This window comes from Urocitellus parryii, chromosome 2 (genome assembly GCF_045843805.1).
Source record: "Urocitellus parryii isolate mUroPar1 chromosome 2, mUroPar1.hap1, whole genome shotgun sequence".
NCBI lineage: Eukaryota > Metazoa > Chordata > Mammalia > Rodentia > Sciuridae > Urocitellus > Urocitellus parryii.
The window spans coordinates 175872444-175887054 of NC_135532.1; the positions used below are offsets into that span (position 1 = coordinate 175872444).

At 38.2% G+C, this 14611-nt stretch overlaps 1 pseudogene; it reads left to right on the forward strand.

Annotated features, from left to right (window-relative positions):
- The first annotated feature begins 13810 nt into the window (after positions 1-13810).
- Positions 13811-14286, forward strand: LOC113190800 (M-phase phosphoprotein 6 pseudogene; annotated as a pseudogene).
- Positions 14287-14611: the final 325 nt, after the last annotated feature.

Below are 14611 nucleotides of genomic sequence, written 5' to 3' on the forward strand. Positions count from 1 at the left end.
GGTAAACATAAACCCTTTCTAATCGGTGCCATAGAGATGTTGCCAAGAGTAAAATTATACAAGTTTGCTGTTGTCTGGGATGGACTGTTGGATGGATTATCTTCTATGTTGAAATATATATATTTACATTGCAATAAAGAAGCTCAAATGAAACAATGTAATAATGAAATTGAGGGCAGAATTCACAACCCTGGGTACTGGCCTCTAAATACTTCACCACTTTGAAGTTGGAAGAAAATATTCTTAGTAGCATACTGACTTTTCCAGGTGAAACTGGCCTATACAAAAAAATTTCAATGTGTGATTTCACTTAAAATGTTTGTCCTGTCTCAGAGACCTGATAAAAAAAACCAACCAATTCAATCAAATGCATAATCTTTCTCTTGGATTGCTTTATGAATAAGAGAGGACAGATTTTTTTAATAAAACAAGAATTTTATGCAAAATCTGAACTCTACTGTTCTTGAGTGGGAGGAGAGGAGTGGAGGGAGTTTAGAAGGCTCTTTGAAGGAGAAGCAAAGTTATTAGAGCAAGCTCCAGGTTCTTTGAGACTCATCTTCCTGTCTTTCACTGGACACAGTCAGTACTTCCTCTGCCTGTCCACCTGGGAGGAAGGCAAAGCATGGAGAGATGGGAGAGGGGGGAGGGAGGCAACTGAGCATTTGAACATATGTGCTTGATTTGAGTGCATGGGTGTATGTTTGGCAGATGGGGAATAGACTGATAACATTCGACTTTGAAAATGACTTTGACCCCTGCTACACTAAAACTTGCTTTACCAGCTTAGAAGACAAATATGACTATTTGTAGTGTTCTAACTAATCCCTATGCCACCCCCACAGGCAAGTTCATAGGAAGTCTTGTTTCTTTCAAGTCTTGTTTCTTGGGTTTGCCCAAAAATTCTCTCCAGCTCTCTCAGCCTTTAGGAGCTTGGTGCTGGCAAAAGAGGGGAAGGAAGAAACCCACAGGGTCCTTCCTGAGGAGACCCCCTGTTTCCCTCAGTCTTTCACACCAACCAGTGCAGGGAGCCCACACTTGGGGAAGACTGGGATCCTTTTGTTTTCTGACTGCATATGTTGTTTCTCCTGGCCTCTCCATGGGAGCTTGTAGGGAGGTGGAAGGAGCTACTTGGAGTGCTTTCCTGCCAGCTGACCCTACACTTGGTCATCTCAGCCCACCAGAGAATGTCCAACATGTGAATTTTCAAAAGGAAGAAATCAGGATTGCTTTGGAGCTCCCTGACCTCTGCAAATTTGCCAGCCCTGTCTCTCAGGTAAGGCAGTGGGGTGCAGGAGGGACACACACCTGGCTAAGAAAATCTCCATGTGGTAAACAATCGTAGGTGTAACACTTCTCCTTGGCTATGGAGAATTCTGTCTGTGGTACAAAGCTTTCACAAGACATAGTGGACCTGTGATGTTTCACTGTTTTACTTCCCAGAGATTTTTGAGGGTTGAGGCAAGGGCTAGTAAGAGGCAAAGCAATTTACCTTGACCTCAGAGCACTGCCCCAAGTAGAAGAGCCATCTGGTAGAAGCAAAGTTAGTTTTAGAGTCTGTGTGCTTAGGTATGTGCAACTAACTCAGACTATGTAGAACTTTGCCTGTCAACACTGCTTTTTTTTTTCCACTAAAATGTTATTTTATTTTTTTATTTTTTTAGAGAGTGAGGGAGGAGAGAGAGAGAGAGAGAGAGAATTTTTAATATTTATTTTTTAGTTCTCGGCGGACACATCTTTGTTTGTATGTGGTGCTGAGGATCGAACCCGGGCCGCACGCATTCCAGGCGAACGTGCTACCGCTTGAGCCACATCCCCAGCCCCTAAAATGTTATTTTAAAATATTCACTTCTATAGGAAAATTTCAAGAATAGTTAAACGATGTGCACCATAATCTGTATAATTTTCTATGTGTGTGTGATATGTTGCCACAGTCTGGCTGGGCACAAAATCACGAGTCACTCATAGCCTTGTAGATTCAAACAGCAATTCTTTATTCCCGAACTCTCATCAGCACTCTACTTGCACGTTCTGGGAAAATCCACACCTCCACTGGGCTCTGCATCCCAAAATACTCTCTGAATCCTGTGAGAACTCAACAGGAACTCAAGGAGCGGGCGCCTGGAGGCAGCAGGATACGCCCTATTCCCAGCAGGATACACCTTAAACCTGGAACTGCCCTAAACCTGGATCACCCTAAACCCTGATCCGCCCTAAACCTGGATCCGCCCTGGTCCTTGAGCAGGGTCACCTTACTCAAACATTCATGCAATGTCATTGCAAATGACCTGGGTCCAAGGCAAGCCCATTTCCACAATGGAGAGTCCTCCCTCTAAGCAGCATGGGGTAGGCTGACAAGGAAATTGCCATGCGTCATTCTTACTTAGCTATGGCTCTCAGCATCTCCCCCCTTCTGATTAATTAAACAACAAGCAATGTGGCTTAGGGACCGTGCCTGTTAGGTTGTCCAATTCAACATATGGTTCTTACCCATCATCATATGAACTGACCTGTAGGCGTCAGCCTCCTGTCTTAGGTTGATACCACTGCAATTGGATCATACCCATCACTGACTACCAGTCCATCATATAGCTATACATGTGGATAGGCCTATGCACAACTGGGGGGGGGTGAGGTTCTTTGCCTCACCTCTGTTGGCCCCCAAATTTTAGACCATCACTAGCAGAAGGGAGGAGGATTCAGAAATGCCACGACACCAAGCCAATTGACGGCTCCTTAGGAAAAATTGCATCACTGGTGACACCATCAGCAAAGATATGCCAGCACTACCACAATTCGCTGAACCAAATGATAGATTAGACTTTGTATAGTGGAAAACAAAGAGAAAACAGTAGAGGAAGGAGAAATCCTACCAGCATCTTCAAGGGATACTATAGCATTAACTATATACTGACTATCAGAAAAAAAAATTGAATACAGAATCTTTAAATATCACAAAAGTTTGTAATACTGCATTAAGCTCTACCTTTTGAGTTGATTGTTTGGGTCCTAAAAATATAAAAGTTCGATCAGGTGTAACTACTGCTGCTGTACTATTATTTGACCCATCAGTGAATATATTTGGAGCATTCATGATAGGGGTTTTTCTTGTCATTTTTGGAAAAACTACAGGATGCTTAGACCAAAAAGACAACAAAGGATTAGATGGTAAGTGGTTATCAAATGAAACATTAGATTTGCACATGATTATTGCCCAAGTATTTAACTCATTAGCTAACTCATCAATTTGATCCATAGTATATGGAGTAATAATTTTATTGGGAGAAATTCCAAATACTCCCTTTGCTACTTTTATTCCTTTGAGTATTAATTGTCCTACAGCCTCAGGATACCTAGTAAGAATAGTGTTAGGAGAATAAGATAAATGTATCCACAATAATGGACCTTCTTGCCAAAATACTCCTGTAGGAATATTTTTTGTTGGTAGTACAATAAATAATAAAGGCAAACTTATATCAATTCTATCCAAATGCATATTTTCCATATATGTTTCAATAATTTTTAATGCCTTTCTTGCTTTAGGAGTTAATATGCGGGATGAATTTGGATCTGATGGACCTTTTAGGATATCAAATAAAGGTCCCAACTCTCCTGTTGGTATGCCTAGATAAGGCCTTATCCAATTTATGTCTCCCAATAATTTTTGAAAGTTGTTAAGTGATTTGAGTTGATCTACTCGTATTTGAATTTTTGGTGGACGGACCATGGTTGAGGATAATAGAACTCCTAAATAATTAACTGGAAAATTTAATTGTACTTTATCTATTGCTATCTCTAGATTATAATTTCTTAATAAGTTTGTAAGTGTGGCATAACATTCCAGCAATGTGTTTTTATCTTTATGTGCTAATAATACATCATCTATATAGTGAAATATTTGTAGTTCAGAATTTTGATTTCTAAGTGGCTGGATTGCTTTGTTAACATAGATTTGACACATAGTTGGACTGTTAGCCATCCCTTGAGGGAGTACTTTCCATTCATATCTCTGATCAGGACCTTCATGATTTAGTGCAAGGTTAGTAAATGCAAAACGTGGACTATCCTCGGGATGAATTGGAATTGAAAAAAAAAAAAAAACAATCTATATCTATAGCTAAAACACACCAGGTTTTTGGCAAAGCAGACAATTGAGGAATCCCTGATTGAGCAGGTCCCATAATAACCATCTCATTATTAATGGCTCTTAAATCTTGCAATAATCTCCATTTACCAGATTTCTTTTTAATGACAAAAATGGGAGTATTATGGGGAGATACGGAAGGTTGTATATGTCCCTCCACTAATTGTTGTTTGACCAGGTCATGGGCTACTTGTATCTTTTCTTTAGTCAGGGGATACTGAGGAACCCACACTGGTCTTTCTGATTTCCAAGTAATTTTGATTGTCTCAGTGGCCCCTTCTGAAAACCCAATCCATGTCTATCTATTCCTTGATCTATTTGAATTGGTGCTGCTATACCTTGTTATTGTTCTCCTAATCTTTTTTCTTTCCTAAAACCTTGTATAGCCCTAGTAGTGGGCGCATTAGGATTGATGTTATTTGTTAACGTCAAACCAAATTGATCTAAGACATCTAATCCCCATAAATTTATAGGAAGATGATCCAATACATATGGCTGTATAGTTCCTTCACATCCTTCAGGATCCTTCCAATCTAACACCTTTGCACTTCTATGGGGATTAGTCGTCACTCCTAGGCCTCGAAGCGTTTGAGTGGCTTGTTGTAATGGCCAATGTTTTGGCCATTCTTGACGAGATATGATGCTAAGGTCAGCACCTGTGTCCAGTAGCCCATTAAACTCATGTCCTTGAATATTTAGTTTTAGCATTGGGTGAGAATCTAAATTTAAAGACAGCATAGCCCAATCTACATCTGTGGAGCCTAATCCCCTGGAACCTCTTTCTACAGTATGGCTGGAAAATTTATCATGTAGGCTGGGTATTATTAACAACTATGCTATTCTATCTCCTGGTGAAATTACTGATATACCTCTTGGAAAACTAGCTATAATTTTTATTTCACCTACATAATCGGGATAAATTACCTCAGGACTTATCATAAGTCTTTTTAGTGTAGAAGAACTGCGTCCCAATAATAAGCCTACTGTTCCTTGGGGAAGAGGTCCTTTTACTCCTGTGAGAATGATTTGAACTCCCATCTCTGGAGTTAGTACTGCTCTGGCAGAGGTGCAGATGTCCAATCCTGTGCTCCCTCTGGTTTGTCTGATGAGGGATTTAATGGACAATGTGTCCTGGGCACTACCCTGATGGTGTTGCTGGGTTCCTCCACTGCCCCGTATATTTGTGGTTGTGGGCCCTGGAGCATTGGGCCCCCCAGTCCGTTTTTTGGCAATGGAGCCTGATGCCTTTCTCCACGATATCATGGGTAAATACCTGGTCCTTGTCCATTTTTTGATAAGGGAATACCCTCTATGGTGGTTTGAGAATGGCATTCATTAGCCCAATGTCTCCCTCTACTGCATAGTGGGCAAATACCCGGTATTCTATTCCTTTGATACCTAGTTTTGTTAAACCCTTTTCCTATGGGGCAATTCCTTTTAAAATGTCCTGTTTGTTCACAATTGTAGCATGTTTTTGGCCTGGCATCTAAAGCCTGTTGTACTGCAGCTGCCAAGACTTGCCCTTGTTCATTAATGTCTCTACATAATTTAATATATGTGTTTAAATCTTCATGTTTTCATGGTCTAATAACCTCTCTGCAGCAACGATTTGCTTGGTCATAAGCCAGTTGTTTTATTAATGGCATTGCTTGTTCTGTATCCCCCAAAATTCTGGCAGCTGTTTTAATAAGCCTATCTACAAATTCAGTGTAAGGTTCATTAGCTCTCTGTATTATCTTAGATAGCTGACCTTGTAAATCTCCATGTCCTTGTAAAGTCTTCCATGCCCTAACTGTGTCTGCAGCAATTTGTGCATATATAGCAGGATCATATTCAATTTGTTGCCTGGTCCTTGAGCAGGGTCACCTTACTCAAACATTCATGCAATGTCACTGCAAATGACCTGGGTCCAAGGCAAGCCCATTTCCACAATGGAGAGTCCTCCCTCTAAGCAACATGGGGTAGGCTGACAAGGAAATTGCCATGCGTCATGCTTACTTAGCTATGGCTCTCAGCAATATGTCAAGCAAATATGAAGATTAGTATGACACCCATATATTATTAAGCTAAATTCATCAATTTTAATATTTTGCTAAAAGTAGGAAATTCTCTAGTACCACCATAGAAATATCCCTTTGAGGAAATTTGTTATTGATATGAAACTATAATCAGTTGTATAATACTGATATTCAAAATTTCCTAAATCCATTTTAGCAGGATTTTTAAAATGTACAGCATATGATCAAGGATCATATGCTACATGTTCTTGTCATGTTTCTTTAGATTCTTATAATCTATAATGGTTCTCTGACTTTTATTTTTATAGAGCACTGACATTATTAAAGACTCCCGGAGGCTGTATCCTCCAGAAATTTCTCACTCTCACACTAATTTACCAACAATTTATACAAACAAAACAGACCTGAGTGGATACAAATCAGATAGCTAAAAACTGAATACCAAATTTTTTTGAAAGCAGCCAGAGAAAAATGATACATCACATGTAAATAATAATGGTTGGATTCCTGCCAGAAGCCATAGAGGTCAGAAGATAGTGAGAGGGATCTTTAAAGTGCTGAAAGAGACTTCTGGTTTCAGCTCCAACATGTGAAGAGCTTGGAAGTTGTGACTTCCAGCCTTATAACAGGAACAAGTGGAAAACCAGCAACTTTTACATCCCCACGGGGGAACTGAGGTAGCAGGGCACACTGCCACCATGAAACCTGGAGAAAGAGGTGAATCCAGGGTCATGGGACAGCTCTGTTCCCCTGAAGCAGAAGCCATAGGAACCATCAATTGGTAGGAACACCTATTGGTAATTCTGATAAATTGCTGGTAAATCAGTGTGAGAGTGAGAATCTCCTGGGACACAGCCCTAGAGAGCCCCGGCCCTCAGGCATCCTCCAGGAACCTTACTAGCTTCTCTTGCTGAAGAGCCAATGAAGATACCCTCATGTGTTAAGGTCTGTAAACAAGTCAAAATAACACCTGGTATTTTGCCAGAGAAATGTTAGAGTTCATAAACAAGTTTGGATGGTGCCTGGCAAAATGCCAGAGGGAGTGGTTTGAGAAGTAACAAAAGCGGGCCATTAAGTGTGGAGATTCCTTATTGGTTGACTGATGTATCTAGTTTATGCTAATTAAGATAAGCTGTGCAAAATGTATAAATAGCTCTGTTGTCCTACAATAAACGTCTCCTATTCCTGCTGTATCAACGTACACAAGTTATTCGTCACCCCCTGGCTATTTTGCTACAGCTGGACTGCGGCACTCATGGCTCAGGCAGGGGTTGGAGAAAGGTAACCATTGTGAAAAGAGCAGCCATTCTCCAGAACAGAAACCTACTCTCCAAGGACAAGGATTCACCAGAGCCTTGTCCCTCTAGGGGGAAGGTGTTTCTCCTACTCCAGCTCTTGTCTCATGCAAGGTGCTACTGGTGGTGGAAAAGTAGGTAACACCAGTGAAAGTCACACCCCAGCAATGCAGGCTCACTCAACACCATGATCTAATCATAGACCACAGAATGCTTCCTTCCTCTCTGCTGTGCCACTAAACCAAAAAGCCTCCACACAACTCTATAGAGAATTACAGCTGAAAGAGTTGAAGACAAATTCTTTCTAGGCAAGAAATGAACATAAAGACATTATAGGAATCTGAAGTTTATGGCCTCTTTGGCAACAGAAAACACTAAAGATTTTGTGCTCATCTGACCGAACTTCTAGTCAGATGAGCACAAAATCTCACCAAATAAATGGCCTATTTACCTCAGTTCCTATTATTCAGTACACTATGTCTAGCTTTCAATCAAAAATAATTATAAGACTTACATACTAAAAAGAAGAAAGAAAGTCTAAGGACATAAAGCAAGCATTAGAATGAGACCCTCAGATGATGAAGCTGTGGGAATTATCAGATAGGGAACTTGAAACAACTGTGATTGAGATGCTAAGGGTTATAGAGGGTTATAGCTGAACAAGAATATTAAAGAAAAGATAGATGATGTAAGCTGATGATGGAAATGGTAAACAAGAAAAAAAAAAGGAAGACTGGAAATCAAAACCACTAAGATAAATGCTTAACACATTTGATGGGCTCACCAGTACCCTGTACATGACTGAGGAGAATATTAATACAGATAGGTCAGAAGAAACTTCTCGGGCAAAATTGGAAAGAGAAAAGAAAAACTGAAACAGAAAATTTAAGAACAACAGGGCAATTACAAATGATAAACATACGCAATTGGAATAGGAGAAGGAGAAGCAAAATAGAACAGAGTTGAGGAAAAGACTTCGAATATTAATGATGGAAAACTTTTCTAAAGTAATAGATCCAGGGAGTTTGGAGAACATCAAACAAGGCAAATACCCAAAATCTACACCTAGAATCTTTCAAATTGCTGAAGATCAAAGCCAAAGAGATGGTGTTCAAAGAAATAAATAATCTTATTCCTAGAGGAGCAAAGATAAGAATCTTAGTGGACTTCTCCTAAAATGTGCTAGAAAGAGAGTTGAGTGAAATTTTGAAATGTTGAAAGAAAAACCTACCAGCCTTTAATCCTCTATCCAGTGTATCTTGGTTTGATATGGTGTGTCCTCCAAAAGCTCATGTGGGAGACAATGCAGGAATATCAAAGGTGGAGCAGTTGGATTGAGAGAGTTGTAGCCTAATCATTAGATGAATCCACTGATATGAATTAACCCAGTGATATGTGTAGACAGGTGGGTCAACTAGGGGCATGCCTTTGAGACTTGTATTTTGTTCCTGGTGAACTGAAGCTCTCTCTCTCTCTCTCTCTCTCTCTCTCTCTCTCTCTCTCTTTCCTGGCCGTCATGTTCTGAGATGCTTTTCTCTGCCACCTTCTGCCCTCATGTTCTGACTCAGCTTGAGCCCAGCACTATGGAGTCAGATGACCATGGACTGAACCTCTGAAAATGTGAGTGAAAATAAATTTTTCCTCCTCTAAATTGTTCCTTGTTGGGTATTTTGGTCACAAATGATGCAAAAGCTGACTAAAACAGTGAAATGATTCTTCAAAAGTGAAGCAGAAATAGAGTTTCTCATATAAACAAAAACAAAGGGAATTTTTCACCAGCAACCTGCTCTGAGAAAACTTTCAAACAAGTTCTTCAAGGAGAAGAAAAATGATGTAGGTCAGAAACCTGGATATATATATAAAGAAAATGAGAGCACTGGAGAAGAAATGAAAGTGAAATGCCATCTTTTCTTTGTCTTATTCCTGATATAAAAGATAACCATGTGTTTAGAGTTGTAACAGTGACCATATATTGGGTGATTATAGCATAGGAAAAAGTGAAATTAATGAGAGCAATATCATAGGGTACCTGCCCTACACGTGAAAGGGTGGAGTATTATTTGAGGATGTTCTTATATTCTTATGATGTACATTGCAAACTCTGGGGCAACCACTAAACATCTGATAAAGGAGGATAGTTGATATTCTAAGAGAGGGAATAAACGAAATCATAGAAAATGCTCATATAACCAGAGAAATGGGAAAATGCGTAAAGAACAAAGGCAAAATAGAGAAAGCAGTTATAAATACAACAAATACTACTTAAATGTGACTAGTCTAAATATGCCAATTAAAAGAAAAAATGTCAAACTGAATAAAGAAACAAGACTCCACCATATATTCTCTAAAGAAAGCCACTTTGATTATGAAGACCCAGATACAATTAGAGATGCACCATACCAACTAATCAATGGGAATCTGCAATAGCTATATTAATTTTAAGTACATTTCAGAATATGGAAAATTATCAGGGATAAAGAGGGACAAACTCCAAGAAGACATAGCAATTCTAAATATGTAAGCATTTAGCAACAGAAATCTAAATATGTGACACCAAAACGGATATAACTCAAGGAGAAATTGACAAAATTACTACAGTTGGAGACTTTCAAACACTTCTGTCAGGGCTTGATAGATGAAGCAGGCAGAAAATCAATAAGGATATAGTTGACCAGAATGGTGCTGTCAATCAACCTGATCTTATTGGAATTCTAAAATACTCTATCCCAAAAGAATAGAGTACACATTCTATTCAAGTTTACATAAAATTCAGAAAGGCACACCATGTCCTGTGTGTCATAAAATAGTCATCAATAAATTTAAGGGATTAGAAATCAAATAAAATATATTCTTATATCACAATGAAATTAAGCTGAAAATCTCCAATAGAGAACTGGAAAATTCCCAAATATTTGGGAATTCAATAATACATTTGTAAATAACATATGAGTAAAAATAGTCTCAAGAGTAATTTTTGAATGTTTTGAATTGAACAAAAGAAATTACAATTTATCAAAATTACACAATTTATCCAATGAACTGTGTAAGCATTTAGTGCACTTAGGGGAATATAGCACTGAAGATACAGACGAGAGAAGAGGGAGCTAAACAGTAATCTAGATTTTAGAAGCCAAAGCAAAAGAGCAATTTAAGCCTAAAGCAAGCAAAAAGAAAAAAAAAGAAAAATCAATAAAATTAAAAACAATAGAAAAGTTACTACAAACCACTCTATGCCCTCAAATTTGATAATTCAGCTGAAATGATGGGGTCCCTACTCAAACTCACACAGAGAGAAATAGACAATGTGCATAGGTTTGTTTCTATTAAGGAAAATAAATTAAAAGCTAATAACCTTCTAAAAGATAAAACATCGGGTTTCGTTGGCTTTGCTGGTGAATTCTATGAAAAATTTGAAAAAAGAAGTGACCTCAGTGGTGTACTATTTCTCCATCATCTCTTCCAGAATATACTGGTTCATCAATTTGAATAAGTGTGCCATACTAACAAAAGGTGTAATAATAAGGCCAGCTGGGTGTAGAACATAGGAGAACTATGTCCTTATATCTATGCAATTTTTCTTTAAATAAAAAAACTGTTCTATAAAAAAGTTTATTTTTTTAAACAAGAGCTGAAAGGAAAAATTGTCAAACCAGAATTCTATATCAAGCCAAAAAAACCAAATGACTACATAAACATGAATACATATAATGTGTGTATATATGTATATACTTTATATGTGTATATACTTTATATATTGAAATACATATATAAAGTATTAAGAGAAAATGGAGATAATTTCTGATAAAGGAATGCTGGGAGAACCCATCACCAGCAGACCTGTACTCCAAGAAACACTAAATAAAGGTCTCTGGACTAAAGGAAAGTGGTACCAGTAGATAATCAGGTCCTCAGAAAGATTTGAGTGCCAGAAATGGTAACTATGTAAATTTGCAGGAGCATAGTTTCAAGCTATCACTTTTTCTCTTAATTCATTTAAAAATATCCTACAGTTTAAAGAAAAATGACAGCATCGTATGGTGGGGTTTATCAGGTATGGAAATGGAATTCTTGTCAAAACTGTAGCATATAAGAGGAGGTTAAAATTAGTATGGACTAGTCAAGTGTGGTGGCATGTGTCTGCAATCCCAGAGACTCAGGCTGAGGCAGGAGTATCAAAGCCAGCTTCAGCAACTTAGCAAGGCCCTAAAAAATGTACTGAGACCCTGTCTCTAAAAATTAAAAAAGGGGGGGCTAGGGATGTGGTTCAGTGATTAAGTGTCCCTGGGTACCCCCTTAGTGCCAAAAAAAATGATGGCCTTAGAAGTTTTTTACTTTTTAAATAAAAACATTAACTCTTAAGTTGATGGTTAAAATTTAAGATTACAGAAAAGGAAGAACAGAAGACCAAGGTCAGATGGTAGAAACAGGAAACAAAGAGCAAAATATGAGGTCTAAGTCCAAATATATCAGTAATACATTGGACAGAATGAATTAAACACCCAGTTAAAAGGCAGAGATTATCAGAATGGGTCAAAAAAATCAAGACAATCATGTCTACAAGAGATGTGCTTAAAATCTAAAGATATAGATAGATTGAAAGTTAAAAAGTCAGGAAAATAATAATGCAAAAATGAAGAATGAAAAGTTGGAACTGCTGTATTAATATCAGATAAAATAAACTGCAAAAGTATTACCATAAATAGAAATCTTGAAGAAAGATCTGACAATAATTAATACTCCTGCACTTAGTAACAGAGCTTCAAAATATATAAAGCAAAAATCAACAGAATGAAAGGGAGAAACAGTTACCAACCATTGTGGGAGATTTTGATACCTGTCTCTCAGTAAATACATTAAATGGGCAAATAGAAGGTTGGAGGAACAGTATCAACTACCTCAGCCTAACTGACTTTATAGAATACAACACCCAACAACTACAGAACTCCTGTTCCCTTTAAGGGCACTTCATACTTTCATTGAAACAGATCACATTCTGGGCCATAAAACAATATTCTTACCAATAAATGGGATGGATTCAAACTCAGAATCTTCTTCTCAGCAAAGGGAATGATCAATAATGTGAAGAGAGAGCCCACAGAGTGGCAAAACATCTTTACTACATGCATATTAGATAGAGCACTAACTTCCAGGATATATAAAGATCTCAAAAATCTTAACACCACAAAACCAAATAACCCAATCAATAAATGGACTAAGGAACTGAGCAGACAATTCTCAGAAGATGTACCAACAAATATGTGAAAAAAATGTTCAACATCTCTAGCAATTCAAGAAATACAAATCAAAACTACTCTCAGATTTCATCTCACTTCAGTCAGAATGGCAATTATCAAGAAGACAAGAAAAAATAAAAGTTGGTGAGGATGTGGGGGAAAAGACACACTCATAGATTGCTGGTAGAACTGCAAATTGATGTAACCAGCATGGAAAGCAGTATGGAGATTCCTAAGAAAACTTGGGATGAAACCATCATTTGACCCAGTTATCCCACTTCTCAGTCTATTTTCAATGGACTTAAAATCGGCATACTACAGTGATGCAACCACATCAATGCTATAAAGTAGCTCAGCTCACAAGAGTTTTACTATGGAACCAACCTAGGTTTCCTTCAACAGAGGAACGGATAAAGAAAATGTGGTCAATATGCACAATGGAATATTACTCAGTTTTAAAGAAGAAGGAAGTGATGGTATCTGCCAGTAAATGAGTGAAAGTTGAGAATATTACAGTAAGCAAAATAGGCCAATTCCAAAAACCACAGTTTAAATGTTTTCTCTGATATTTTGACACTAATTCACAATAAGGAGCGTGGCTATGGAAGAATAAAGTCACTTTGGATTAAGCAGAGGGGAGGGAAAGGAGGGGAGCCAGGTATGGGGTGGGAAGAAGAGTAGACATTATTACCCCAGGTGCATGTGTGACCACATGACTGATGTGATTCTATATCACGTACAACCAGAAACATGAGAAGCTATACTCCATTTGTGTATGATGTGTGAAAGTGCCTTCAACTGCCATGTATAACTAATTAGAACAAATAAAAGAAAAAGAAAAAAAAAGAATGGTGGCAGCCAGGGGTGGAGGAGGAAGAATGGAAGTTCTTACTTACATGGTGGCAGAGCTTCTGTTTGAAGTGACAAAACTGTTCTGGAAACAGAAGGTTGTACAATATTGTGAGTGTAATTAATGCCTCTGAGTTGTCCACTTAACATGGCTAAAAGGGCAAATTTTATGGTACAAGTCTTTTACAACAATAAACACTTTATTATAATAAAGTTTCAAAAATTTTTCTTTTCAGAAGATTAAAGAATAGGATGCCAGCAGCTGCAGCCAGCATGGCGGCTGAACGCAAGACCAACTTCATGAAAGAACCTGATGTGCATGAAGTTCATGCAAAGGGGACTGGACTTGGAACCCAAGAAACAACTAGAGGAAGAAGAAAAGAAGATCATCAGTGAAGAGCACGGGAACTTGGATTTGCCAGAGCTTAAAGAGAAAGAGAGTGTCATAAGAGAGGAGCAGAGCTTCTTTAGTGTGAAGATCTGTGTGGAGGCATGTCATTCAGAGGATTTAATCCTGAAGTTGAGAAACTGATGCTTCAGAGGAATGCTACGAATAAAGCCGAAGATGAAGATGAAATAGTAGAGCTTGATGTGTCAGGTGAGGAAATGGCTAGAAGATATGAGATCTTGGGGGGACAACTGGAAAAAAGTTTGCCAAGAAAAGAGACCATGTCAATTATGAAGAAGATGGAATTGGAGACATAGAACCAGTTAAAGCAAAGAAGATGTTCTTAAAGCCCCAAGATTAAAAATGATGCCTTAAAATATGTCTCGGGGTGGCCATGAGAACAGCAGACTTCGGAGCCCATCCCAGTGGCATCTTTTAGCTATTAATAGTTGATATTTATTTGCAAAGAGATGTGTAATTTTAGAAACAGACTGTGTTTGAAACAGGTATGTAATGGATGTTATACATCCTTTTCCAAATCAGGTTCGTCAAAAGCAGAAGCTGAGCCTGAAACTTACAGATGTACATAGGCACTGTGTTCTTTTTATATAGCTCTCCGGTCACTGACCTTGAATGGACTCCTGTAGATTAATGCCAGTGTTTAAATTACCTTTAAGATTATGCTT